Here is a 25,885-nt window from a genome sequence, read left to right as displayed (position 1 = left end):
ATGGGTACTTTAAACACATACGCACATGCACACACACACGCGAGCCCATGTTCCACTCTGAATCAGAACCGAACCAGAAATTTGAAGTAGAACGCAGGTATCTGTATTTTGTAAAACCTTCAACTGGTGATTCTAATGAGCAGCAAGGGTTGAGACCACCACAGCAGAAGACAAGACAGCAAAGAAACCTAATTGTCAATACTTCATAGTCAAAAACTTTGCTTTAATTAACAGTGTGGCCCCATTTCTTATCCTACTGAAAATGAAAGAGTCAGATAAAGGGCAACCCAACAGATCCAGCCTGTACTTAATGAATTTCAACATCAGGGCACCTGGGTAGCGCAGCCAGTTAAAAGTCTGACTCTTGATTTCGGCTCAGGTCACGATATCAGTGTTGTGAGATCGAGTCCCATGTCAGACTACACGCTCTGCACAGAGTCTACTTGGGATTCTCTCTCCCTCTGCCACTCCTGCTCGTGTTATCACAACCTCTCTCTCAAGTAAGTAAATCTTAAAAATAAAATAATTTCATGATCAAGAGTTCTTTGATATAATGGAATTAAAGGAGCCATACAATTAGCTGCTCTAGAACACTATATTTCATATGGCAAGCATATTTTGGTACTGTCATGCTAAGAAAAAAAAATGGAACACTGAGACTTTCTTTCAGGTCTCTGAGCTTTCTCTTGTGATCTTATCCATGCTCAACAGGACATGAAAAAGTCACTCAAAACATAACATTTTCAATTAGACCATATCAAAAAGAAAAGTAACTCTTAAGTAATATCAGAAGCCTGATTTTCATTTTTCTGTACTATCCATTTTGTGCAACACGCATTTCTAGCCATATTCCAAGGATTCTAGGTTTGTTTTTCAAATTTCTCCTATAGAAATAAGTCATTACTGTAGTAATATTTACCTGCCCTGATATCATTTCCCATTTGCTTATTCTAGGGCTTTTGCACATAGCAACCGCACAGATCTCTCCTGCAAGCTGCTCAAAGAACTAGGATCCTTGGCAACACTCAGCAACGAATATAGCTTCAAACTATGGGAACACTTAGCTAAATACCATAGTTTCAAATGTCTCTAAAGTGCTATTTGTGCTGAATCCACCCCAGATCTGTCAATTCTTACAAATAACGCATCTCTATCTCCATACAGGTGGACGAGTGAAAAAGCTATAGCAAAATATGCTGGCTCGTAAGTTTGCTCATTATTAATGTAGTTTGGAATTGAAGACATTAACTCCCAGCGTGTATAGCTAAACAATTATTTAGGACATGTGTATTTTTCTCCCATGACAATAACTGCAAATAAACAGTATCTATATGCAGATTTTGAGAATGTAGTGGACTGCTATGCTTTGTCAACATATTTGTCCTAGAAATAACTTAGGTGGAAAAAAAATGGATGGGGTTTTTTACATGAAGGTTCTTCTGCTTGTGGACTCATAAATAAGCGATGGATTAACACCCACCTGAGTAAAATTTTCACAGAAGGGAATCCAGATACAGAGTGGGCCCATAAAAGGTATAGTGACAGCCTCTTAACTTTCTGTAACAAGGTTACCAGAAATGAGGATTAGCTACACACATACATGTACACGCTCAAAATACATGGAGATATAGATATAAATGCATGTGTATATATTTTTATTTTTATATATAATTTTAAAATACATATATTTAGTTTTAAAATACATACACACACAAAACCGTACAGAACAAAGTGTGAATACTGAGTTAGCTAAAACCAAGACTGAATCCCCAAAAAACCCAAATGAGTAATGTCTTTCTTCTTTATTCTTAATGTTTACTCTAAGCCCATTTATAGTAGGAGGGGAAAGCATTGAAAAATCTCAATAGGGATGTTTTTCCAAATTGTATCCACCAGCAGGTTGTCTCAGTCTAATGATTCATGATCTCTGAGGTGTATGCTGGGGTTTGTTACTCTGAGTTGAGTTTGCGATGAATCACACGGGCTGACTCACTTCCCTCCATGACTAACCAGCGCTGTAGCTTGTCAGTGAGGGACCCACAGCCTACCACAAGGCGGCACCCCAGGGAAGGAAGAGCCTAACGTTAGTGGGTTCCAAAAGAAAAAGATTCTTTGGGCTGCATGAGGGAAGTAGCATATAGCCACGAAACACAGAATACACAGCTCACTGATGAACTACTGCATCTGTGTGAAGTCAGCAGCTGAGGACAGCATTGTCTTCAGTACCTTGCAAAGGACTGTTTGAATGACTTAAAAAATAAGATAACTCCAAAAAGTGGCAAAGTGAATTTAACCTGTGCTCAGGGCCCTAATAAAACATATTGTGTGGAAGAAGAAAAAGAGAAACCTATTAAATGTTAGGCTGACTCCTTTTTTTTAAGGATGAAGTAAATTAATGGGTATGGATGTGTTCCAAAAAAACTTTATTTATAGGAATGCCTGGGTGGCTCAGTTAGTTAAGCATCTGCCTTTAGCTCAGGTCATGATCCCGGAGTCCTGGGATGGAGTACGCGTCTCCCTGTCTGCTCTGCCTGCCGCCCCCCACTCCCCGCTTGTGCTCATATTCTCTGACAAATAAATAAAAATCTTAAAAAAAAAAAAACTTTATAAACACGGATACAAATATGGCCCCACAGGCTGTGGTTTGCCCTGAAACTAGGTGAACACCTTACACTGGTTGGGCATCTGAGAGCTTGTGAAGGATTTTTAAACAAACACCACTTCATTCAGCATCTGTCTGTACCCTCCAGTGAGTTAGGTCCTTAGACATGCAATCTACACATAAAAAAAAAATTCAAGAACAAGATTACTCTCAAATAACAGGGCCAGATAACAAGAGATTCTTTAGTTGAAGAATTATTGTTTTGTTCCAAAGACTCTAAAACATTACATGTTAGAGTATTTCTAATACTGTTGGGAGTTTGAACCCTTAAAATCTAAGATTTCTAAAATTCAAATAAGCCCAACAAAAGGTCATGGGCCAGAAGCTCAATCAAAATTAAACCTTCTAGGTAATAATACATGTTTTCCTTAGAGGTTATAAAAGAGGGTGCCGTGGGTGGCTCAGACGGTTAAGCTTCTGCCTTTAGTTCAGGTCAGATTCCGGGGTCCGGGGATCAAGTCCTGCATCAGATTCCCTGCTCAGCGGGGAGCCTGCTTCTCCCTCTGCCTCTCTATCTCTCTTGAATAAATAAATAAAATCTTAAAAAAAAAAGAAGTTGGAAAAGAGAAAAACAATTCTAAATTCTTATCTAACTATGCCCATTTTAAATACTACATACCCTAAAAGAAGGCTTTTAAAAAGTCTTACCTAAATATTATTGATTGTATTCATTAAGGTGAAACTGAAAGGCCAATAATAATTCCAAAAACTTGCTTTTCTTTTTTTTTTTAAGAGGTAGGGGAGGAGGGGAAGAGGAAGATAGAGAACCTTAGGCAGGCTCTGTGCCCAGCACAGAGCCCAACACGGACTCACACAAACCTGAGATCATGACTTGAGCCAAAATCCAGAGTTTGATGCTTAACCACCTGAGCCACCCAGGCATCCCAAGAAAACTTTTCTTTTAAAACAGCATTTCTGGGGCACAGAGCCTGCTTAAGTTTCTCTTTCTCTCTCCCTCTGCCCCTCCCCCATCCCCGTCTAAAAAGAAAATTAAAAATAGAACAGCATTTGTTTTAAAATTTTATTTGTTTAAGAGAGAGGGACACGGTTTGGGAGGGAACACAAGCAGGGGCAAGTGGGAGAGAGAGGGAGGCTTCACCACTGTGCAGGGAGCCCGATGCGGGGCTCAATCCCAGCAACCTGGGATCATGACCTGAGTCAAAGACAGACACTAAAAGACCCGGTGCCCCTAGAAGAGCATTTTTCTTAAAGATTTTATTTATTTATTTGATAGACAGAGATTACAAATAGGCAGAGAAGTAGGCAGGGAGAGAGGAGGAAGCAGGCTCCCCACTGAGCAGAGAGCCCGAGGAGGGCTCGATCCCAGGACCCTGGGATCATGACCTGAGCTATAGGCAGAGGCTTTAACACACTGAGCCACCCAGGCGCCCCTGGAAGAGCAAATCTAAGGAAAATCTAAATCAGTGCTCTTCAGATTTTAATGTAGATACAAATGCCCTGGGGATGTTTCTGAAATAGAGAATCCAATTCAGCCAGGTCACAGGTTGGGCCCCAAATGGGGCCCTTCCAACAAGCTCCCACCTTGGAAATGTTGATTTCGGGTGGCTTGGGAAATGGGGTCAGGAATTTGACATTAGCTCCCCAGTGGTTGTATACTTTTTAAAGAAACTGAGGGAGAATTATCCAGAAATTAGGCCCATCTTTTCTTCAATGACTAGAAAATCCACAGCACTGTTTTTGAGTTAAAGCCCAATAAAGCCAAGTTCCATCCAGACAGACACAAAAATAGCCTATCAAGTACCATGACAAAATTACACCATCAAAGGGAACTCATATTTGCAGGCAGCCTTTCACATGGAGGGGGGTAGAGCACAGCAGGCTTCCAGACGTCATTTCTTTTCATTCTTACATGTCACCAAAGAGGAGACACCTTAAGACAGAGCCTCTGCTCAATCACAAGCCACCTGTCTGTCTCTACCTGCTACTTTTATTTATCTCTATTTTTAGGTTCTAACTCTAATCATCTTATTCCCCTCTGGTGGCAGATGGGATTGTTATTCCCAACTATTTCTTCCTCTGTGTAATAGGATTACTCATCCTTTCAATCGTCAGGGGAGAGAAGTACATGTCCCCCACTTGGGTTTGGCCCTAGGACACCCACTGACTAATGGAAATGAAGCAGGTACAGTGCCGAGCACCTCCAAGCCAAGGTTTTAACTGGATTGTGTGGTCTGGATTGGGCTCCTGCTCTCCACCAAGAGAACAGCCTGTCCCAGCTAGAAACCGTTCCTTCAGCATTACTTGTAACAATAAAAAAAAAATTGGACACGATCTATTGCCTATTAAAGATAATTATTATAAAAACACACGATATGGAAAAATACATAATGTAAAATTCTTTTTAAAAACCCGAAACTGGGGCACCTGGGTGGCTCAGTGGATTAAGCCTCTGACTTTGGCTCAGGTCATGATCTCAGTGTCCTGGGATCGAGCCCCGCATCGGGCTCTCTGCTCTGTGGGGAGCCTGCTTCCTCCTAATCTCTCTCTCTGCCTGCCTCTCTGCCTACTTGTGATCTCTCTGTGTCAAATAAATAAATAAAATCTTAAAAAATAATAATAATAAAATAAAATAAAATAAAAAATAAAAACCCAAAACTAATGGGCACCTAGGTTTCTCCGTGGGTTAAGCCTCTGCCTTCGGATCAGGTTGTGATCCCAGAGTCCTGGGATCGAGCCTCACATCAGGCTTTCTGCTCAGAAGGGAGTCTGCTCCCACCCCACCCCCACTGCCTGCTTCTCTGCCTACTTGTAGGCTCTGTCAAATAAATAAATAAAATCTTTAAAAAAAAAAAAAACACCAAAACGATGATTGCTGCTGTGGGAAACTACAACATACGTATGCACGGGGAGAAAAAAAGGCAGAAAGGAAACAGACCAAAATACACTCAAAATTTTGTTGGACTCCTGCTTAACTTTTAATCTTCAACTTTCAGGGGCACCTGGGTGGCTCAGTTGGTTGAGTGCCTGCCTTTGGCTCAGGTCACGATCCCTGGTATCCTGGGATGGAGCCCCACATTGGGCTCCCTGCTCAGTGGGGAGCCTGTTTCTCCCCCTCTCCTGGGCTTGTGCGGACGCGCACTCTCTCTCAAATAAATAAAATCGTTAAAAAAATAAAGAAAATAATCTCCAACTTTCAGATTTCAAGGCAAGACTTTATACAACATACTATGAGACAACAGAAGCCATGAGCGTGCCTTGCAAAAGTGAGAATGTCACACCTCATAATTTTTTTTTTTAATGTGCAGTAAAAACTCAGGGTTGCCAAGTTCCTAGCAATGTGACCTTGTATAAGTTAACCACCCTGCCTGTTTCCTCATCCATAAATGGATTTAATAATACCAACTTCTTGGGTTATTTAGCACATTAAATATGGTAATATATAAAAAGCACCTGAGTTATACAAGCATTCCGTGAAAATACCTTTCTTTCACTACAGCTAATAACACAGAAAACGGATATAATTAGATCTGTTATAGAAAGGAATTTATCGATGAAGCATTAACCAAAGATGATATTCAAGACAATCTGAGACCCTTAGGAGTCCAGGAACTTAGCTACAATCAGATTCTATAGCACACACCCCTTTTAGGGGCCCCTGATTACACTGAGCCCACCCAGGTAATCCAGGATTATCTCTTTTTTTTCCTAAGTAGGCTCCACAACCAACATGGGCTCGAACTCACTAACTCACAGCCCTGAGATCACAAGTCACATGCTCTACAGACTGAACCAGCCAGGTGCCCCCAAGATAATCTCTTTTAAAGTCACCTGAGTAGCAACCTAATTCCATGTGCAACTTTAATTCCCTTTTCCTATTGAACATGTTCACAGGTTCCAGGGATTAAGGTGTCGAGATCCTTGGAGAACCGTTTATTTTACCCAGCACGCTGTTGGTATTTCCCGTATAATAACTCAGTATTTAACAAACTGACTGATAGAGATTCCCACAACAGCACAAGGTGAACTGCTCTTTTCTGACACTATACTTTGATGTTCCCTCTGGCTGATCAACATTCAGTCTCTTAAATCAGAAAAGCACATGTCTGTAAGAAGCGTCCTTCAATGAAGGAATGCTCTCCATCCCTACAAACCTGCCAAACGGCCTAGGGTGAGGGCCAGGTCTGATAAAAGAAGAACCAGCCTGGGTCCCTGCCCGTGAAGCACTCATCAACCTGGGGAAGGGGGGTGACAAGGTGAAATCCCTTAACACTGAAATCAGAAATTCCAAAGTTTTCTGGAGCTAAAGCTAAGGTTGTGGGTGGAGGCTTTACTGAAAAAAGCATTTGGGTTAAATGCGTATGCAAGAAAAGAGAAGCAAGGGGCTGATGGCCCGGAGGCTCAGCACCCTGTCAAGGGTGTAAGGAAAAAGCCCCGTTGGCTGGTGAGCACAGAAAGGGGTGGAACAGGCAGTTGCCTATGGGCTGCTTCTGATCAGCAGTGCAGAGAGCCATTTACAAAATCAGGAGAGGAGGCAGCCACCCTAGATTCTAAGAAGGGATCAGAGGCCAAAGATGGAAGAAAAGGTGCCCAGGAGCTGGGCAGTGAATTGTTCCCAGGAGAAGGCAGAGAATACTGCATTGCCACAAATGGGGAAAGAGGCAGAGCAGAAGCTAAGGCAGAGGCAGGGGAAGGAGGCAGAGAACTTCTCTGGGCTATCACCAAGCACCAGTCACGGCATTAATGCAAGACTATAAAAGGAATGCATGGAAAAATCATGAAGATCAAGAATGATGGTGGTTGCGGCAGCTGGGTGGTTCAGTGGGTTAAAGCCTCTGCCTTCAGCTGAGGTCATGATCTCAGGGTCCTGGGATCAAGTCCCATGTCAGGCTCTCTGCTCAGCAGGGAGCCTGCTTCCCCCCACCTCTGCCTACTTGTGATCTATCAAATAAATAATAAAATATAGGAGAAAAAAAAAAAAGAATGACGGTGGTTGCCAGGGGCTGGGAGGAGGGGGCTGGGAGAAGTTAGTGTTTCATGGGGGTAGAGTTTCCAGTTTGCAAGCCAAAAAGGGTTCTGGGGAAGATGCTGGTGATGGGGGTCCAACACCGTGAGGGTACTTAGTACGACTAAATTACATCCATAAAAGTGGTTAACGTGGTAAATTTTACATTATGGGCATATCACCACAACTATTTAAAACCGAAGAAAAAGAAAAGGAATGAATGGAACTTGAGAAAGGAGTGACTCTGCTTTACCAATTTCTCCTTCTAGTAGCCAAATATTGAAAAGAAGTGGTGGTATTGTAGGATGAAGTTTAAAAAAAAAATCCTATAAGAACCTTGGGCACCTTCGTAGGCCAAGAAGAACCAATAGTAAGGGAAAGAAAGGTGATATGGGACAGGACAGTGTAACTTTTAGAATAAAACCCAGAAGAGGCAAACGGAGTCAGAATCCAGAGAACACGTGGGTGGGGGGTGGCAGCTTTGGGTGAGAGGTGGGGGACTCTCTTCTCCGGAGGGGGTAAGTGGGGTGAGGTGCCACCACCAGAAAGGGGGAAAGGGAGGTCTGGCTGTGAGGCAGGAGAGACGTCAATGACGTCAAAACGTTAAGGAGAAGCGAAATGGAGAACCCTAATGTTTAAAAGCAAAGGAAATCTCTTTATCTGGGTCCCTCACCAAAACACTAGAAGTCATTGCACAAGTCAAGGTTTAAACAGAGAACAGTCCGTCTTAGTTGCGGTTTTACCTCCAAGCGGCTCTGTTACCTTTGCTAAGTCAGTTAAACTTCTTAAAGGGCATCTTTCAAAGAGGGGGATTTGCTAGAATAATCCCTCTGTCCCTTTCAGTTCTTCGTTTAAATGGTTTCAAGCAGAGAGCTTATCCTTTGCAGTGTCAGCTACCTAACCCCATCCCTAAATTGGGGGGAGGGGGGAGCTAAGTGGGAACAAAAGTCAAGGTGTATAGAATTTAAATGCCCTTGGGCTGATTTCATCTCATTTTTGATAGTGACAGCCACAACAAACAGATGGTTACTGCTGACAAGGGACGTGTCATTACAGTCCTAATGATAACTGATGGTTTTGTAGCGCCTTCACATTATCCATCATTTGTGTTCTTTGTGGCTAAGGTATTCTTCTATCCATTCTCCAGCTGAGGAAACTGAGCCTTACAGGTTGGTGAAATGCCCAAGACCCCAGAGCAGATAAGTGACAAACCCAGGACTGGAATCCAGGGACTCAGGACTCAGACACATAATTTTAAAAAACAAAAACTGTGTCCTAGATCTAAGATTTCCCACTGGGGGTCACAAACAGAGAAAATGTAGGGATCTAAAGAAATTTGCAGGGTTTTATTCTTTCAACTGACCCCAGCAAACAGTTCATTGAAATGCAAGTCCAACCTTAATTTCCTTATGATAAATGCTAGGAATCCAAAGGGCAGAGATGGTCAATAAAGGATTAGAACTCAACTGTTCCAATGTCCTAACTCTCAGGTTACGAAAATGAAGGACTCCCCTGGGACCAGGGGCTTGTGGGAGGCCAAGCCAATACTAGAACTCAGAGCTCCCACCAGGCCTAGGGCTCTTGGCACCGGCCAGGCCTTACCCAGCTTCTAAAAAAAGTTAACAACGGAACTGCTCCTTAACACTGAAATGGTTCCAATTTAAATAATGTGAGGGGCTCATTCTCTCCTTTTCACACGTGCAAACCATATGGATGCTGCCTATTAATGGTCCTAGAGTTCTCTGGAGCAAATTCTCCTCACAAATGGGAGGGTGTGTAATGAGTCATGCCTCATTTTGGTACAAAAGAGAAATAAGTGTTTTCAATAAGGAACCTGCCTGAGAGAACTTTATTTTTTTTTAAGATTTTATTTTATTTGACAGAAAGAGAGAGAGAGATCACAAGTAGGCAGAGAGGCAGGCAGAGAGGGGGAAGCAGGCTCCCCGCTGGGCAGAGAGCCCAATTTCGGGCTCTATCCCAGGACCCTGAGATCGTGACCTGAGCCGAAGGCAGAGGCTTAACCCACTGAGCCACCTAGGTGCCCCTGAGAGAACTTTAAATCAACAGAAAGTGCCTCCATTACCATCTTCTACCTAAAAAGTGTTTTCTAAGTAAATTAAAATTGAGAAATGAAAAAAATGAAATGAAAATATTTTGAAGAGGACCATATTGTCGAAGTAGTCCCATTTTCCTCCTTTGGCAATTTTATAATCAGTCAGCAGGTGCTTCACTACCCAAATTACTTTTATCACGAAGCTGAAAAAAAGGTTGAATGTTTCAACGGAAGACTCCACAAGGAGAATAGAGGACATGAAAATTATGTAGATTCTGAAACTGCAGATCCCACCTTATATGTTTTACACAGAAGAAAAACGGTATGAGGCTTCCGTTAGACCAAAAAAGATTCAAGGACAAGAATGTGAAAGGAAGATGAACCCTTCTGAGATGAGCAGAAATCTCACCTTCCCTCAGGGCGCTTAAGAGCATCATGTTTAAGATTTGCCAAGAGAAAGGATTTCTACTGAGGAAAAGAAGGGAGTTGAAACTTTTTGATGAACACGCTAATGCAGCCTAATGTGACAAATGGGAAATACCCACATTTGTTCAGTTCTGCAGCTATAAGAGGAAGACTGAGATATTAGGCCAAAAGCTATTAAAAAGCAGAGTGAATCCAGTTTCAGTGTTTCGGGGATGAAGTTTTTACTAAAGAAGAGTGTGTTCCCTCAAATATATAGCCAGGTTTCTCCTCAAAACAGTCACGTGAGGGGCGCCTGGGTGGCTCAGTGGGTTAAAGCCTCTGCCTTCGGCTCAGGCCATGATCTCTGGGTCCTGGGATTGAGCCCTGGTCGGGCTCTCTGCTCAGCAGGGAGCCTGCTTCCCCCCCTCTCTCTCTGCCTGCCTCTCAGCTTCCTCGTGATCTCTCTCTCTTTGTCAAATAAATCAAATCTTAAGAAGAAAAAAAGTCATTAAAAAAAAAAAGCAGTCACGTGAATTTGAAATCAAGGAACAGGAAGCTAAGGTCAAGACCCTCAAAGGGCTAAGTTTAATCTCCCACAGTGTTTCAGGACCAAAAAGACAAAAGAACTTCTAGTTCCAGGGTTTCAATTAAAATCCCCGAAGAACCGCGCCTGAGGAGCTCCGGCAGCCATAGCTGAGTCTTCCTAAAACTGCAACATGGCCTTGACTCAGCTCAACACCCAATGGCACAAAGGTGATCAGCTCCTAACAACATTTACCTAACAGGAAAAGGAGGAAACCCTCTGTGGAGGAAGATGTGGTATAGAACTAGTAAAATTCTTTCACACAGAATTGCTTGTTATAAAATTAAGTATTATGAGAATATTAGGACGTTAGAAAAAATGCAAGAAAATGAAATCAATATTCAAGAGGAAAAAAGACAACAGATACAGACTCATAGATGATTTAGATAATGGGATTCAGCAGATGAAACCTCTGAAATAATTGACTAATTGGTCAAAGAAATGAAGAGAAAAAAAAAGGAAATGGATGGAAAGGTGGAGAATTTCACAAAGGAACTAGAATCTATGTAAAAAAAATCAAATGGACGTCAGGAAAGAAGAAAATACTTTAATACATATATATTATATACATATATATAAATAAATCAAGAATATATACTTTCTGAAATCACTCAAATGGGTCAATTAGCAGGGCTGGGTTTAAGAGCAGACTAGATATAGTAAACTTAGAATATAAAAGTTAATAAAAAAAAAACCACTATTAAAGCCCAAATAGAAAAGGGAGGGGCACCTGGTTGGCTCAGTTCATAGAGCATGCCATGCCACCCTGTGAGCCTCACAATGGGTATAGAGATTACTTAAAAATAAATTTTAAAAGATCAAAATTTTTTATTTTATTTTTTAAAAAGATTTTATTTATTTATTTGACAGACAGATCACAAGCAGGCAGAGAGGTAGAGAGAGAGAGAGGAAAGGAAGCAGGCTCCCTGCTGGGCAGAGAGCCCGATGAGGGACTCCATCCCAAGACCCTGGGATCATGACCCGAGCCGAAGGCAGAGGCTTATTAACCCACTGAGCCACCCAGGCACTCCAAAAATCAAAATTTTTTAAAAAATAGAAAAAGGAAAAGAAAAAAAAAAGGATCATAAGGAACATGAAAAGGTCTCCTGACTATGTAACTGGAAAGCCAGAAGAAAATAGAACAGGGCAATAGCAGTATTTGAAGAGACAATGGCTGGGAATTTTCTTTTTTAAGATTTATTTTTAGGGGCGCCTGGGTGGCTGGCTCAGATGTTTGGGCATCTGCCTTCGGCTCATGTCATGATCCCAGGGTCCTGGGATTGAGCCCTGCATTGGGCTCCCTGCTCAGTGAGGAGCCTGCTTCTCCCTCTGCCTGATGCTCCCTCTGCCTGCTGCTCCCCCTGCTTGTGCTTTCACTCTCTGTCAAATAAATTAATAAAACCTCTAAAAAGGAGATTTATTTTTAGAGAGAGCGAGCATGAAAGTGGGGGGAGGGGCAGAAAGGAGAATCTCAAGTAGACTCCCCACTGAGTGTGGAGCTGATTTAGGGCTTAATCTCATGACCATGAGATCATGACTTGAGCTGAAATCAAGAGTCTGATGCTTAACTGACTGAGCCACCGAAATGCCCCCAAGAATTTTCCAATACTGATGAAAGACATCAACCCCGGAGGCAGAGGGGCACCTGGCTGGCTCAGTTAGTTACACATCTGCCTTCAGCTCAGGTCATGATCTCAGGGATCTTAGCTCCCTGATCAACAGGGAATCTGCTTCTCCCTCTCCCTCTGCCCCCTGCTTGTGTGCTCTCTTTCTCTCCAAATAAAATAAGTAAATAAATAGCATTTCTAAAAAAAAAAGTTTTTAATCCCAGTAGTAGCTTTACGGTAGAGTTTACTGAAATCGGGGGTGGGGGGGGACACAATTCCGGCATTAAGACTGATGGAGTAGCAGAGTAAGATGGGCCTTTAGAGGTAAACAGTCCCACTCTCAAGTTAGAGAAGATAAAACTGAAGCCCAGAGCAGTTAATGATGTGCCCAGCACCCACAGCTTTTTAGAAGCTGACTGTAAACCTTAACAGCATCCTTCTAACGTCTACTGCAGCCTTACGATGCTCCCACCAGGCCGGTCCAAGGTCAAATCTAATAAAATGTGTGTAATGCTTTGATTTTAATGACTATACATTTTCACAGATAGTGATGGAAAATACCACACACCAGGAGCTCACTCACTGACCTCAGAGTTACAGAGCCCCAAACATCACCACTGGGAAGAGCTCACACACACACACACACACACACAGTCTGGTCGCTCTGTGAACCTGATGTTCGCAGGCACAGCAGAAAAACATGTCACAGAGGCAGAGAAAGGTGTGGCCACGGGCTATCACTTTAACCCCAGCAGTCACGCTAGTTCTGCACGTCTGGAGGCCTTTCTCCATAACATGGGTAAGAACATGCACAGTACACCATACATGCTGGTAAATAAAGGAGGAAAATAGCCTAGGGCCCTCCCTAGAGGTCAAGAAAAGACAACGCCTAACCCTCTACATAGTCTTTATCACCAGAGCGTCCCCTCAGTGCACAAGGCCTTTTGCTTCCCACACATGTTCTGGGGAAAAACACCCCCTGCCATTTACATCTGAGGCACTGTGATTAACTAAAACAGCCATACCTCCTCCTCTTTTGGAAATTCGTTAAGACTCCACGGTTTTCCTCCATTACCTTTTCCTGCTCAAATACATGTCATGGTTTTGTTTATTTTCATTGCCAAAACACAGTCCAAGACCCTCCTCCCGCCACACAAACACACACACAGCTGAGCTGCCAGACTCTCCAAGTCAGCATCTGCAGCCCCAGATCCCAACCTCTGTGCCCAAGCCTCCCTTCAGAACACCCAAAATATTGACAGTTGGCTTAACAAGAAGAAAATTTTGCTATCATTCATTGGAGACAAAAATACGTTTATTTACAAAACCAGCAAATCAATTCAAGTATTTTCCAGTGTGGGGATTAGTATTCAAAGGATAGGAGAATGACTGATGAACCATCAAGTCCATCTGAATGTGTGTTTTTAAATCCCCACTGAAAAGCCGATAGGATTCCTGTAACACCATTCCATGGGGTATCTGAGGCTTTTTCTAAAACTATCACCTTGAATGTACTGGTCATTTCCCTATCATAACTTTCTTCAATGTAAATACTTAACTGATAATCCCTGATAAAACTCAAATCACTGGTCCTACCTGGCTGTTTCAGTAACTCAGCTCTACAATGCTCACTCATGATTTCCGTACAGCTTTTGCTAGTATTTTAATCTTACATGGGAGGATGTATTTTCTCTCTCTCACTGTCGCTCTCCCTCTCCCCAAGAATCAGAGTACATATAGGCTATGTATTTATACATCAGTACACATAAGCTGGAAAGGAGAATTTACCTTATACAGTATATAAAACATTTTACACTATTGTCTAGGCTATCAGGCTAGCTCTTGGAAAAACAAAACATGAATACTGGCCAAAGCTCTCTCAATCCTATTCCAATCTGCCTTAATTTGCTCAATTGTGAATAGTTAAAAATATTGATTTTTCTGGGGCGCCTGGGTGGCTTCAGTGGTTTAAAGCCTCTGCTTTCAGCTCGGGTCATGATCTCAGGGTCCTGGGATCGAGCCCCACATCGGGCTCTCTGCTCAGCAGGGAGCCTGCTTCCTCTTCTCTTTCTCTGCCTGCCTCTCTACCTACTTGTGATCTCTGTCAAATAAATAAATAAATAAAATCTTAAAAATACCAATTTGTACTAAAACAAAGTTCTGGAGAAACTCAAACTGATCCAAGGTTATTCTACTACCTCTGGAAGTCGGGGTCACTTCAGGTGCGTTTTTCTGAGGATATTTACCAGTATACACTTCATATATGTATATTCCAACCAAGCTCCTGCATGTGTACTGTAACTTTACTTCTCTCAATGTATGTTAGTCCTTACAAAGAATCCTTGAATAAGTAGTAAATGAGAAACACTTAAATTCAGGTTTTCACCCTGAACAGTTTGTAACAGCTGGGAAAGTACACACACATTAAGATTAGGTCAACTACTACTGTTTCTCAATACAAGATCTTCACTTTTCACCCACGGTGAGAGAGAGAACACAGATGGAACAACCCTCATCAGTCAGATCCCTTTTCATTTCCTGACATTCTCCTTCCCCCACCCAAAGTGCCCTTTAAATTGGATGCCCAGGACAAATCAATGGCAAACACTAAAACGTGCGTCCTGTGCGTCCTAACGGGAGGGTCCCCCATGCCCGAGAGTATCCACAGCAGTTTTCAGAATGAGGAGGAGAGGTTTCTCCATTCTCCAGCACTTTAGAGCAACTCGCCCTTCCTACAGCACCAACGGTATCTCATCAAGGCCAGAAAGAAACTGAGGCTGTCTTAAATATGCTTTGGCTAAAAGGTTAAAACAGAGGAGTCCGCAGGAGAATCAAAGGAGGATGCTGGCAAACATGGGACCATCTTAGCCAGACTCCTCTTAGATGCAATTAGGTGCACCTGAGGTCAAAGCTGTCTTCCCTGCTGGTGACCTAAGTCACAGATCCCACCTCCCTGCTCCCAGGCAAATGCAGGAGATTACTTGAAAAAAAAAAATGGCTGCAATTATCTTCCTCTATGTGTGCTCCTTTCAACATGACACTCTCCCCCTTCAAGAGGTAGAATCTATTTCGCCACCTCCTGGATCAAGGCTGGCTTCGCGACTTGTTTCGGCTAATGGAAGTAACATTGTGGCACTTGCAAGTGGAGGCCACAAGAAGCTTTGTGTGCCCACCACCACCACCCCCGCCCCACCCCACCCAGCAGTCTTAGGACCCTGCGACCCCACAGTGTGAAGAACCCCAGGCCAGCCTGAAGAGAGAGTCAATTATCACATGGTCTCACTTACTTGTGGAGCATAAGGAATAACACAGAGGACACCGGGAGGAGAGGAGAAGGGAATTGGGGGAAATCGGAGGGGGAGACAAACCATAAAGAGACCGTGAACTCTGAGAAACAGAGGGTTGAGGGGGGTGTTGGGTGAGCCTGGTGGTGGGTATTATGGAGGGCATGTATTGCATGGAGCACTGGGTGTGGTGCATAAACAACGAATTCTGGAACACTGAAAAAATAAAATTTTTTTAGAAGTTTTAAAAAAAGAGAAAAAAAATATGTTGGGGCACTTGCCTGGCTCAATCAGTAGAGCATCCTACTCACAGAATCAAGAGCTCAACTAAATGCTGGTTGTTTTAAACCACTGATTGGGGGGCACCAGGGTGAGGATGGCCTTCTGCTCAACAGAGTGTCTGATTCTCCCTCTCCCTGCTGTTCCCACTCTCTCTCTCAAATAAGCAAATATAAAAATAAAAATAAACAAATCAAATAGAGATTAAAATGAACCACTGACTAAAATGATAATGTGGGGGCCGCCTGGGTGGCTCAGTGGGTTAAGCCTCTGCCTTCGGCTCGGGTCGTGATCTCAGGGTCCTGGGATCGAGTCTCACATTGGGCTCTCTGCTAGGCAGGGAGCCTTTTTCCTCCCCTTTCTCTCTCTCTCTCTCTACTTGCCTCTCTGCCTACTTGTGATCTCTGTCAAGTAAATAAAATCTTTAAAAAATAAAATAAAATGATATTGTGGTGTCTTGTTAAACAGCAAAAAGCTAACTGCTATCATAAGGAATGGATTCACTCAGTGAACATGTAGTAAATGCCTTCTTCTGTGAGGCAGTGCTCTCACTCATTGCTGGGGGCACAAAGATTGATACGCAATTGTGCTGACATTTCCCCATCTCCTCTAATGACACTAAAAAAGGGGGAGTAACAAGATCTACTTAGATGATAGGAAGGCTCACTCCAAGAAGAGGTCACCCTGGAGCTGGTTTTTAGAGGAAAACACAGGAAGTCCCCAGTACATAGGAAGGGACTTCAGAAGGAGACGAGAAACAGCCATGTGCGAAAGCACAGATGCAGGGAAGAACTCAAGGAATGTTCTAGGAATGGCAAATAGTTGAGGACAGATGGAGTGTGGGGAGGACATGGCAGATGACGGGAACAGGAAAAGCAGGTTGAAGGCAAATAATGAAGGATGTGACACTGTAAATCATGCTAGGGAAATCTGAATGCCTCTTGTAGGCTGTAGAGAGCTACAAATCACTTTTAAGTAGGAAATGACATGATTAAATCTGTGTTTTAGGAAAGGCAAGCTGATGACAAGTGGGGGATTAGAGGCAAGGGGAAAGGCTCAGGGAGATTGGTGGGGGAGGCTATTACTACAAATCCCAGAGGGGACCCAAACCAAACTAAACACAGCCTCTGAGAGGGACAGGGGCCATGTGGGAGGATGCAGACAGTGCCAAGATTTCTACTTTGGGATCCTGGATTAATGGTAAACACATTAATTAAGGCAGGAAATCAGAAGAGCAGACTGAAGGGGAACACCACGTGTGTTTTATAAAAGCACCTGTGGGATATCCTGTGCGAGATGTCCAGGAGAGGCAGGTAAGGATACAGATCTAGACCTTCTGTTGAAGGACAGGAGGTGAGAGCAGGAGACAAAGATCCAGGGAGCCTTTAACACAGCACAGAGGGAGAGGGACAACTCAAGACCAAAGAACAAACATAAACACAGGGCACCGAGGGGAAAAAATATAGGTGGAGAAGAGAAAAGGCTAATAAATGGCAGAATCCTGCAGAGAATTGCTATTTCAGAGGTAAAAGAAATAAGGGGACCAGTGGCAACCTTCCTTGGGAATGGAAGGAGGGAAGGATCATTTGGTGAGTATGGATTATGAATTAAGGAAAAGTGGATACTCGTCCATTTGGCCACATCCCTTCTTCTAGCAAAGTCATCAGCAGGCTCTCCCCCTGGGTTCCTGCCACTCCAGGGGGCCCCTTGAGGACATAGTCAAGGTTAGGGGGAGGCCACAACAGGGGCCACTTTGAGTAACAGCACCTGTGTCCATGTGTCTTACTGAAAAACATTTTTTTTCAAACACTTTTTCTGGCACCTGCTACAGCAAAGAACATTCCCAACTTTCATTCTTAGGGCACGTATTTGAAGTGAGCTTATAAAATACTGCATTTTCCAAGCAGATTGCCTTTACATATTTTCAATAACTAAAGGAGTTTTTAAAAAATAACCCCAAAGTAGGCAAAAGTTTTATAGACAGAACACAAAAAGGAAAAGCCATAAAAGAAAAAAAAATCTATCACTGGACTTCATTAAAAATTATCAAAAAAATTATCAGAAGATTGCACAAAGACAGTGAAAAGGCAAGCCACACACTGGAATATTTGTAATAATACATATACCTGACAAAGGACTCCCATACAGAATAGAAAATAACTCCAACAGAAAAAAAGCCAATCCAAAAATCAGGCAAGACATTTTAACAAAAATCTCATAAGAGGATATCAAAATGCCCATAAGTATATGAATTGGCATTTAATATTAGTCACTAGGAAACATAAATTAAAAGCTAAGGACCGGGGCGCCTGGGTGGCTCAGTGGGTTAAGCCGCTGCCTTCAGCTCAGGTCATGATCTCAGGGTCCCGCATCGGGCTCTCTGCTCAGCAGGGGGCCTGCTTCCCTTCCTCTCTCTCTGCCTGCCTTTCTGCCTACTTGTGATCTCTCTCTGTCAAATAAATAAATAAAATCTTTAAAAAAAAAAAAAGCTAAGGACCACCTCACACCCATTATAAGGACTACTGTCAGAGGGGAGGGGGAGGGAGAGAAGGGAAGGGAAGGGGGGGAGGGGACATAAAAGAAAAGAGAAAAAAAAAACAACAGAACAGGGGTGCCCAGGTGGCTCAGCTAGTTGAGTGTCTGACTCAATTTCAGTGCAGGTCATCATCTCAGGGTCATGGGATTGGGCCCGGACTCTGGCTCTGGCTCTGTGCTGGGTTGGGTATGCAGCCCTCTCCCCCTGTCCCTCTGCCCCTCCCCCTCTGCCCTCCCAACTCACTCATGACTCCTCTCTTAAAAAAAAAAAAAAGGAAAAAACAGAACAAATATTGGCAAGGATGTGGAAAAACTGAAACCCCCTCCACATTTTGAGAATGTAACATGGTACAGTAGCTACAGTGATTCCTCGAGAAATTTAAATAGCATTAGCATTTGATACAACAGTTCCACTTCCGGGTATGTACCCCCAGAAAACTGAAAGCAGGGTCTCAACTATCTGTATGCTCTTGTTCAGAGCAGCACTATTCACAACAGGCAAAAGGTGGCACAAATTTCGTATGAATTCCCCAGGTACTGCTGTGTTTGGAGGTCACATAGAAGAAGAAACTGAGCATACAGTCTTAGTATTATTCAGCCTGAAAAATTCTTAAGGTACAATAAACTAAGTACAATAAGTACGAAAAGCTGGTTACAAAAGAACAAATATTCTAGCATTCTACCCATACAAGGTACTTAAAGTGGTCAAATTCACAGGCAGAAAATAGAACGGTGGTTGCCAGGGGCTGGGGAAAGAGGGGCCCGGGATTTATTGTTTCGCGGGCACAGTTTCAGTTTTGCAAGATGAAAACCGTTCAGGAGATGGATGGTGCTGATGGTTGTTACCCAGCACAGTCAATGTGCTTAATGGCACGAACTGCATGTGCAAAATGGTTACCATGGTAAATTTTATGTTATGTGTATTTTACCACAACCAATTTTTTTTTAATTTTAAAGCCCACAGGGAGCTACTCATTCACCACCACCCCCCCACAAAAACAGCCGAAGTTACAAAGACCCCCCCCAAACCAAGTGTTGGCGGAAATGGGGAACGAATGGAACTCCTGACACCGCTGTGGAATTTAAATTGGTACAATCGCTTTGGAAGACTATTTGGCAATGATCTGCTAAAGCTAAATTAAATAGAAGGCTTCTTCTCTATGAGCCTGCAACTCCATTCCTAGGTATATGCTCAGGAGAAATGGGTGGGCATGTGTGCCAAAAAACATAAGCAAGAATGTTCAGGGTCACCTGCGTGGCTCAGGCGGTTAAGCCTCTGGCTCTTGGGTCTCGGCTCATGTCGTGATCTCAGGGTCATGAGATCGAGCCCCACGTTGTCGTCCTCTGCTTCATGGTCGTCCTCTTCTTCCGCCTCCTAGTCCCGTTGAGATCCCTGCCCCCCTCTTCTCCCCCCATCTGCTCGCCTCCCCCAACCCCACCCCCACCCCGCATGCACGCACGGACACTCTCTCTCTCAAATAAAATCTTTAAAAATTTTTTTAAAAAGTTCATAGCTGCTTTATTCATAAAAGCCACACACTGAGAACAACCCAAAACTCCAACAGAATGGATAAGCAAACGTAGGTCCATACACTGGAACTGCAAATCAGTAAGAAACTAGAATGAATGACTACCACACACAGTAACACGGGTGAATCTCCTAGACATTATGTTAATGTGTAGGACATACACAAGGATCCCTTCTGTAGCATACTATTTATATGGAGCTTAACAGCAGACAAAACTAGCGGATGAAGTTTTTAAAAATTACAATGTGGGGAAAAAAATCACAACATGGCTACCTTCATTCAGGTTGGAAGTGGGATAAAAACTGCCCAGAAGGGGAAAGAGGAGAAAATCGGGGGTAGTAGATGTGTCCTCTATCTTCACCTGGGTGGGGTTCACATGGGGTGTGCACGTGTCAAAATTCACTGAGCAGGACACATCGAAAACAGTGCATTTTACACTTTATTGTATGGATTCTATACGTCATAAAATCTCTACAGCACCTCAAGTCTCTATGATGAGTTTGGCAGGATTCAAAACCGGAATAAAATGTCAACTTGTTGCCCTCTTCCTTTCTGCCCTAGAAGATTAGACCCTATTCCTATTAAAAGCCTTTGAGGGATTGATTAGTTACTTCCCAGAGGCCGGAGTCAGATAAGGAATCTAAGTGCAAACTTACGTGCTCCTAAATGTCCTCGAACTTTCCAGAAGCCACTCCATCTCCATGGGATGTAAGAACCTTTCAGTCCTTACTGCAGCCTATACTTTCTGAGTCAGAGCTCCCAGTGTGCTTTCTACTGGTAAGTGTCCAATTTGGCCTTTTTAAGCTTCGGGAACAGCATCTGACTTTGTTTTACACCCTCATTGGCAGGGGCTAATTAAATCCCTCTTCAGCTGTAAAGGCAGAATGTCAAAAATCACAAGATATCACCACATTCCCGCATTGTGATGAATGCATACACCCTGAGGAAAGAGAAGGCTTCTTTCTCTTTAACAGCCATTTTGATGTCTGTCCCTTACACAGCCAACGTAGTAATAACTTTAGCTTCCTCATGAGAGCACCATTCTAAGGTAAAAATCCACAGGGATGAAACCCCCCTTCCTCTACCATTCGTAACACTATGCTACCCAGCTGTTGGAAAAGGGCCTTAATATGCAAAACTTCATATCTGAAAGACCCTCAAAGGCCAATTCTTTTAAATTGCATCAAAATGAAAAACGGCCTCAATCGGATTGTCTTTTATCCCCTATGAAACCAGCTGCTAATTCAGTGACATGGGTGAATTATGAAGGTACGTTGTATATGTTTAGCTTGGTAGAAGAAAATGGACAGACAAGACAGTTTTTTTAAAAAAAAAAAGAGGGGAGCTAGTTTAAAAGAAGCAGCTTAACGCATTGGTATTCTGCCTGAGAATGGTATGCCAAGTCAAGTGAGACGTAATTTTTGTGAAAAGCCGATGCGGTTACGTTGGCTCAACAGGGTGACCTGTTAAAAGTGTCCCAAATGCAATTATTCCCCAAAATGGGCAGTTTTATACAGTTTTGGGAAGTGTTTGAATTTCAAAGCAAGTATCAAGCAACAATGGGTTAAATGCAAAGCCACATGGTCACAACAGACAAACAATGCTTCTCTTAGCAGAGTAAAAAGTAATGCAGGATTTTATTTAAATACATTGTCTAGAATAAGCCGTTTTCTCCTTGGGAATACCTCAAAATAGGTTTCACTTCATAAAAGTCTATATAAATGGCAAGATACTGGAATGCAATAATTATAAAGCCAGCTAGGTGTATTAATTGTTCTACATACCTGTGGTTTTTCTGATTCCTGTACTAGCTTATCTTTATTTTTCAGAAACCACTTCGGGAAGCTCCCGTTTTGGCTTCCACACTGCCACCTGTAGACATAAAAGAGAAATAAGCCTTATGTATTATTCATCAACCACGCATCTTTCCTAGGGAACTAACACGGGCAGTTAAGAAAAAAGTGGCAAGATATTTGCTCCAAGAGATAAAAGAGTACCTTCTCCTCTGTGGAAAATTTCTAAGGAGTCCCTCTCCCCCAGTGATTTGATAAATTACTTAGAAATCGAAACATGCTTTAAGCCTCAAATCAACACCACTCTCTTCGATCAGTTCATTAAAGAAAGAGATGGGAGTCACAGAACTCACCCACATGCCAACCTACAACCATTTCAAGATCTGCCATTTCAAATCAGAAGACAACTTAACCACTTTGTTAACTGGGTAATTAAGAATTCTGTAAATTACCACAAAGAAGAAAACTATGAGGGAGAGATTCAGGCAAAGGGTACTCTCTCCAACGGTCGTGAAATGTCTCTTTAAGATAATAAAGTAACAAAAATAGTAATAAAATAATAATTCTAAGATGAAGTAGTCCTTTTTCCATTCTAAAGAGAGTTACGGGTTATTTTCATCATAATGCCCTACACCCGTTTTGAATGTGAATGTAGAGTGCTGTAAGGTCCTTCGGACACCCCACAGATTTTAATCCAGGTAGGTCTTTTTTTCTTTAAAAAAAAAAATCCACAAACAACTATCAATTAATCAAAGCCGCCACGAGATGAGAGGGATATGTGTGTGCGCGCGCGTGTGTAAAGAGTCAGACACAGATACAGATTCTAGAGTTAACTGAAAATAAGATGAAACCAGGGTGGGTTTTGTGTATGTGAGTGAGAGAGAACAGAGAGACAAAGATTCTAGAGTTAACTGAGAATTACAGACCAAACCGGGGTGTGTGTGCGTGTGTGTGCGCGTGTGAGAGATACAGATTCTAGAGTTAATTGAGAATAACACACCCGCGCCGCGCAGCTCTTTACCTCCTCTGAGTCCCACAGTCCACCGAGAACAAGTGCTCCAGCTCCAGCACCTTAAACCAAAGTCGCAAGCACCACCCCCACCCCCACTCCCACCCCCCAGCCCCACCCCCACCCACTAGGCGAGCTAGCGCCAGGAGCCACCCAACCAGCAGGCCCGCCGAACCCGCAAACCCAGCGGGTTGGTTTTTTGTTGTTGTTGTTTTTAGCCCCACCAGAGATCCGTGCCCACTTACCCGCAATTTACTTTAACGCCCCGAAAGCCTGGCTTGGTTTAAAGAACTGCAGCCAATCCAAAAAATCAAGTCTCCTTGAGCCACTCTCCTCCTTCTCCCTAGGACGGACATTCACACACACTCACACTCCCTTCCTTCCCGACCCCGAACACGCGCTGGGCCATCCCGAGAGGCTCTTGTGGGGGGCCACCGGCGACCAATCCTGCTCCCATGTGCCTCCACTAAACCCTCATCCAAACGTGCACAAGGCGCCAAGTGCATGTGCACCGTCTGCCTTCGGAGAGAAGTTCGGCAGACCCCATCCCACCCTCTCTCCCCCCTCCCCCAACCCCACTCTGGCCCTGAAAGCGCGAGCGAACGCGCGGGCTCAGGCACCGGCCCGGCAGACAATACTCCAGCAACTCCTACCTTCCCCGCACACGCCCCGGCTGGTCCTGCCACCGCTCTCCCGTTTCCCCAGGTTTCTACAGTCCCGAGGGCCCCCGAGCAGGGGGCCTCCGGATGGTTCCTGGGTGTAGACTGGGAAGAGGAGCGACCTGCACGCACCACCGAAATGGGGGTGGGGGGCGGTCGCAGTCCTCCGAAGCCACTCCAGGGCTCGGCTCTCGAGGAGGGGGTGGGGGTGGGGACCAGGAGACCCGCGGGGCACAATCTCCAGGGAGGCGGCTTCTCCGCACCTCTTCCCCACCGAGCACAGCGCGCGCGCACAGGCGGGAACACCAAGGGGCCGTGCACCTTCCCGCTGCCCCCGGACCTGCCCGGTCCTCGTCCCCGAGAGCTTGGTGGCCTGGACGCCAGGGCGTCCGGCCCGCAGCGGCCCTGGAGGGGAACAGAGCGCTGCGCGCGGGGGTGCCCACCTGCGCGCAGGATAGCCGATACGGCCGGTGCGCCGCCCGCTGCGCTGTGTCCGCTGCAGGAGAAGGTGTAGGCGACCTGAGCCCCGGACTCCCCCAGCGTCTCTTCGCTGCCCAGCCGTGCGGTCCTACCTGCCTTTCCTCCCTGACGGTGAGCCTCCCACCTAGCCCGCAGGTTCTGCCACCGTCCCTCTGCCCGCCAGAGCCTGAGCTGTCCTCCCCGCCCCTTTCCCGCCGCCCCGCGCAGCGCCGCGCTCCGCCCCCCGCCCGCCCATCCCCGCCCGGGCCCAGCCGGGGGCTGCGGGCCCCGGGCCTCGTGTCGGAGCTCCCCAGACTCGGCGGAGGGGGGGGATGGAGGGGTGCCGCCTAGACCCCGCGCTCCGGACCCTCTCCCTTCTTCCGCGCCAGCCGCGGCCACCCGCATTCACCCGGCGGTCAAGGGTGTGGGCACCGCGCGCTCTGCGCGCGCTCTTCCGGCGTCTCCACTCGCCGCAAGGCACCGTCCACCGCCCGAAGGGTGCCTCGTTTCTTGGGGGGAAGGGGGTTGGTGAAGCGGGGTGGAGTGAGCAAAAGAGAGAAGGCAAAGAAATTAGCATGTCAACTGCCAAGGGATACAAGTTGCTGCCTGTGCCTTGTTTCTGTTACATTGAATACCTGAATGTGCTGCTTTCCTTGTTAAGACCACAGCAATATTCAGAGGAGGCATGAATATAAGATTTCCAAGCTAATTGGTCGTAGGGGCTTTTTAAAAATTTAATGATGCAGAAGACAACAGATTCACTCTTTTCAAAAAGTTACTTAATATATATGGCCACATTTCTAATTTTAAGTAATAGCAAAATATAAATAACAGAACAGCTGTGTTTTACAGAAACAGATCCAGTTTGTATGTGTTATTTAAGACCTCTGTAATTATATTAATTGGGTTCGTTTTAAAGTGTATTTTAAATATTTCTTAAGAAAATTAGCTCAGAATTTAGGGATTAGGAATCCATAATTTTTAGTTTGGCGTTCTGCCATTATTCTAAAATGTCAATTTCATGGAAATTATTAAATGTGGTTATGTAGAAAAATGGATCCTTTTTCTCCCGAGTTGGCAACGTTCTTAGATTTGGCAAAGGACGGATTTTTTTTTTAAACGAAGAAATAATAAAATTCTCATTCATTTTCTAGGGATGGGGTATCTGGTTTAGCTGCTTTTTCTTTAGTGTTTTTCTCTTTGAGGCAAAGTTCCTTTCTGTTTCCTCTTACATTTCTTTTCTTCAAAAATTTTCCCCCTAAATATATATAAAGCTATAGATTCCATGATACTTTTTTTTTAAGATTCCATGATTTTTGAGCCTTTTCTTCCTGAAGGGATAGGAAGATGAATAATAATCGATTATCAAAATCAACTCCAGGTTCATGATACTAAATTTCACACTGATTAACCCTGTTTTTCAACTCTGCCTTTAGTAATTTAACCTAGCACTTGAGAACCAAGAGTTTTCTTTTTAAGTCTCATCCCTATAAGAATGAAATGTACACTCTTTAATTAACATTTTGAACCAAAATTAAATTGACTAATGAAGACCATATTCGTAATGCATTTGTTTCTGGGTAAATGAGGACAACGTGGATGATAAACAGCATTCTGAAGAAGAGGCTCTGAAGCAAAGAAAACAGTCTTTAGAAAAACTGATGATCCCCTTTTCAAGGCAAGGATAACAAATACCAGTAATTATGCAAAGAATGACTGCTGCCTCTCTTCTCTCTGCTTTGGTTTTGTGGCTGGGCCTGCATTTATCTCTTTTGATCATCATAATAAAAGTAAAGTAATTCAGCATTCCGGTGACATTGCTTAGTAAATTAGCAATTTGAAAATGCTTTTATTACCTAATTAATCCAAGTAAATGCCTCCGATAAATCCGATTTTACTCATATCTTGTGTGTGTGTGTGTGTGTGTGTGTGTGTGTGCGCGCGCGCGGGCGCGCGCCCGTGCCTACGGAGAAACACTTTGTGAGAAATAAAAACAGCTAAGGCTAGCTCAAGATAATTGCCAGCCAGACTCTTTTGGTGCATGTGTGTTGCAATAGAGTTGATA

At 43.9% G+C, this 25,885-nt stretch overlaps 1 long non-coding RNA gene across 3 annotated transcripts in view; it reads right to left on the bottom strand.

Moving 5' to 3' along the window:
- Positions 1 to 24,015, bottom strand: part of LOC309856734 — a 106,652-nt gene extending 82,637 nt beyond the window's left edge. For 2 of the 3 annotated variants that reach the window (XR_014307330.1, XR_014307331.1), the window contains exons 1-3: positions 23,805 to 24,015; positions 22,948 to 23,045; positions 21,685 to 21,772 (exon numbers count right to left, since the gene is read on the bottom strand). This is a non-coding gene — a long non-coding RNA (uncharacterized lncRNA). Of the gene's footprint in view, positions 1 to 1,480; positions 1,558 to 21,684; positions 21,773 to 22,947; positions 23,046 to 23,804 lie in introns of all 3 variants that reach the window. The other variant, XR_014307332.1, reaches the window with a different exon arrangement.
- Between the last annotated feature and the right edge of the window lie 1,870 nt (positions 24,016 to 25,885).

The sequence above is a fragment of the Mustela nivalis genome (assembly GCF_964662115.1).
Source record: "Mustela nivalis genome assembly, chromosome: X".
In the NCBI taxonomy this organism is placed as follows: Eukaryota; Metazoa; Chordata; class Mammalia; order Carnivora; family Mustelidae; genus Mustela; species Mustela nivalis.
Note: the sequence above shows the minus strand (reverse complement) of the source record. Positions and strands in the feature narration are given on the sequence as shown.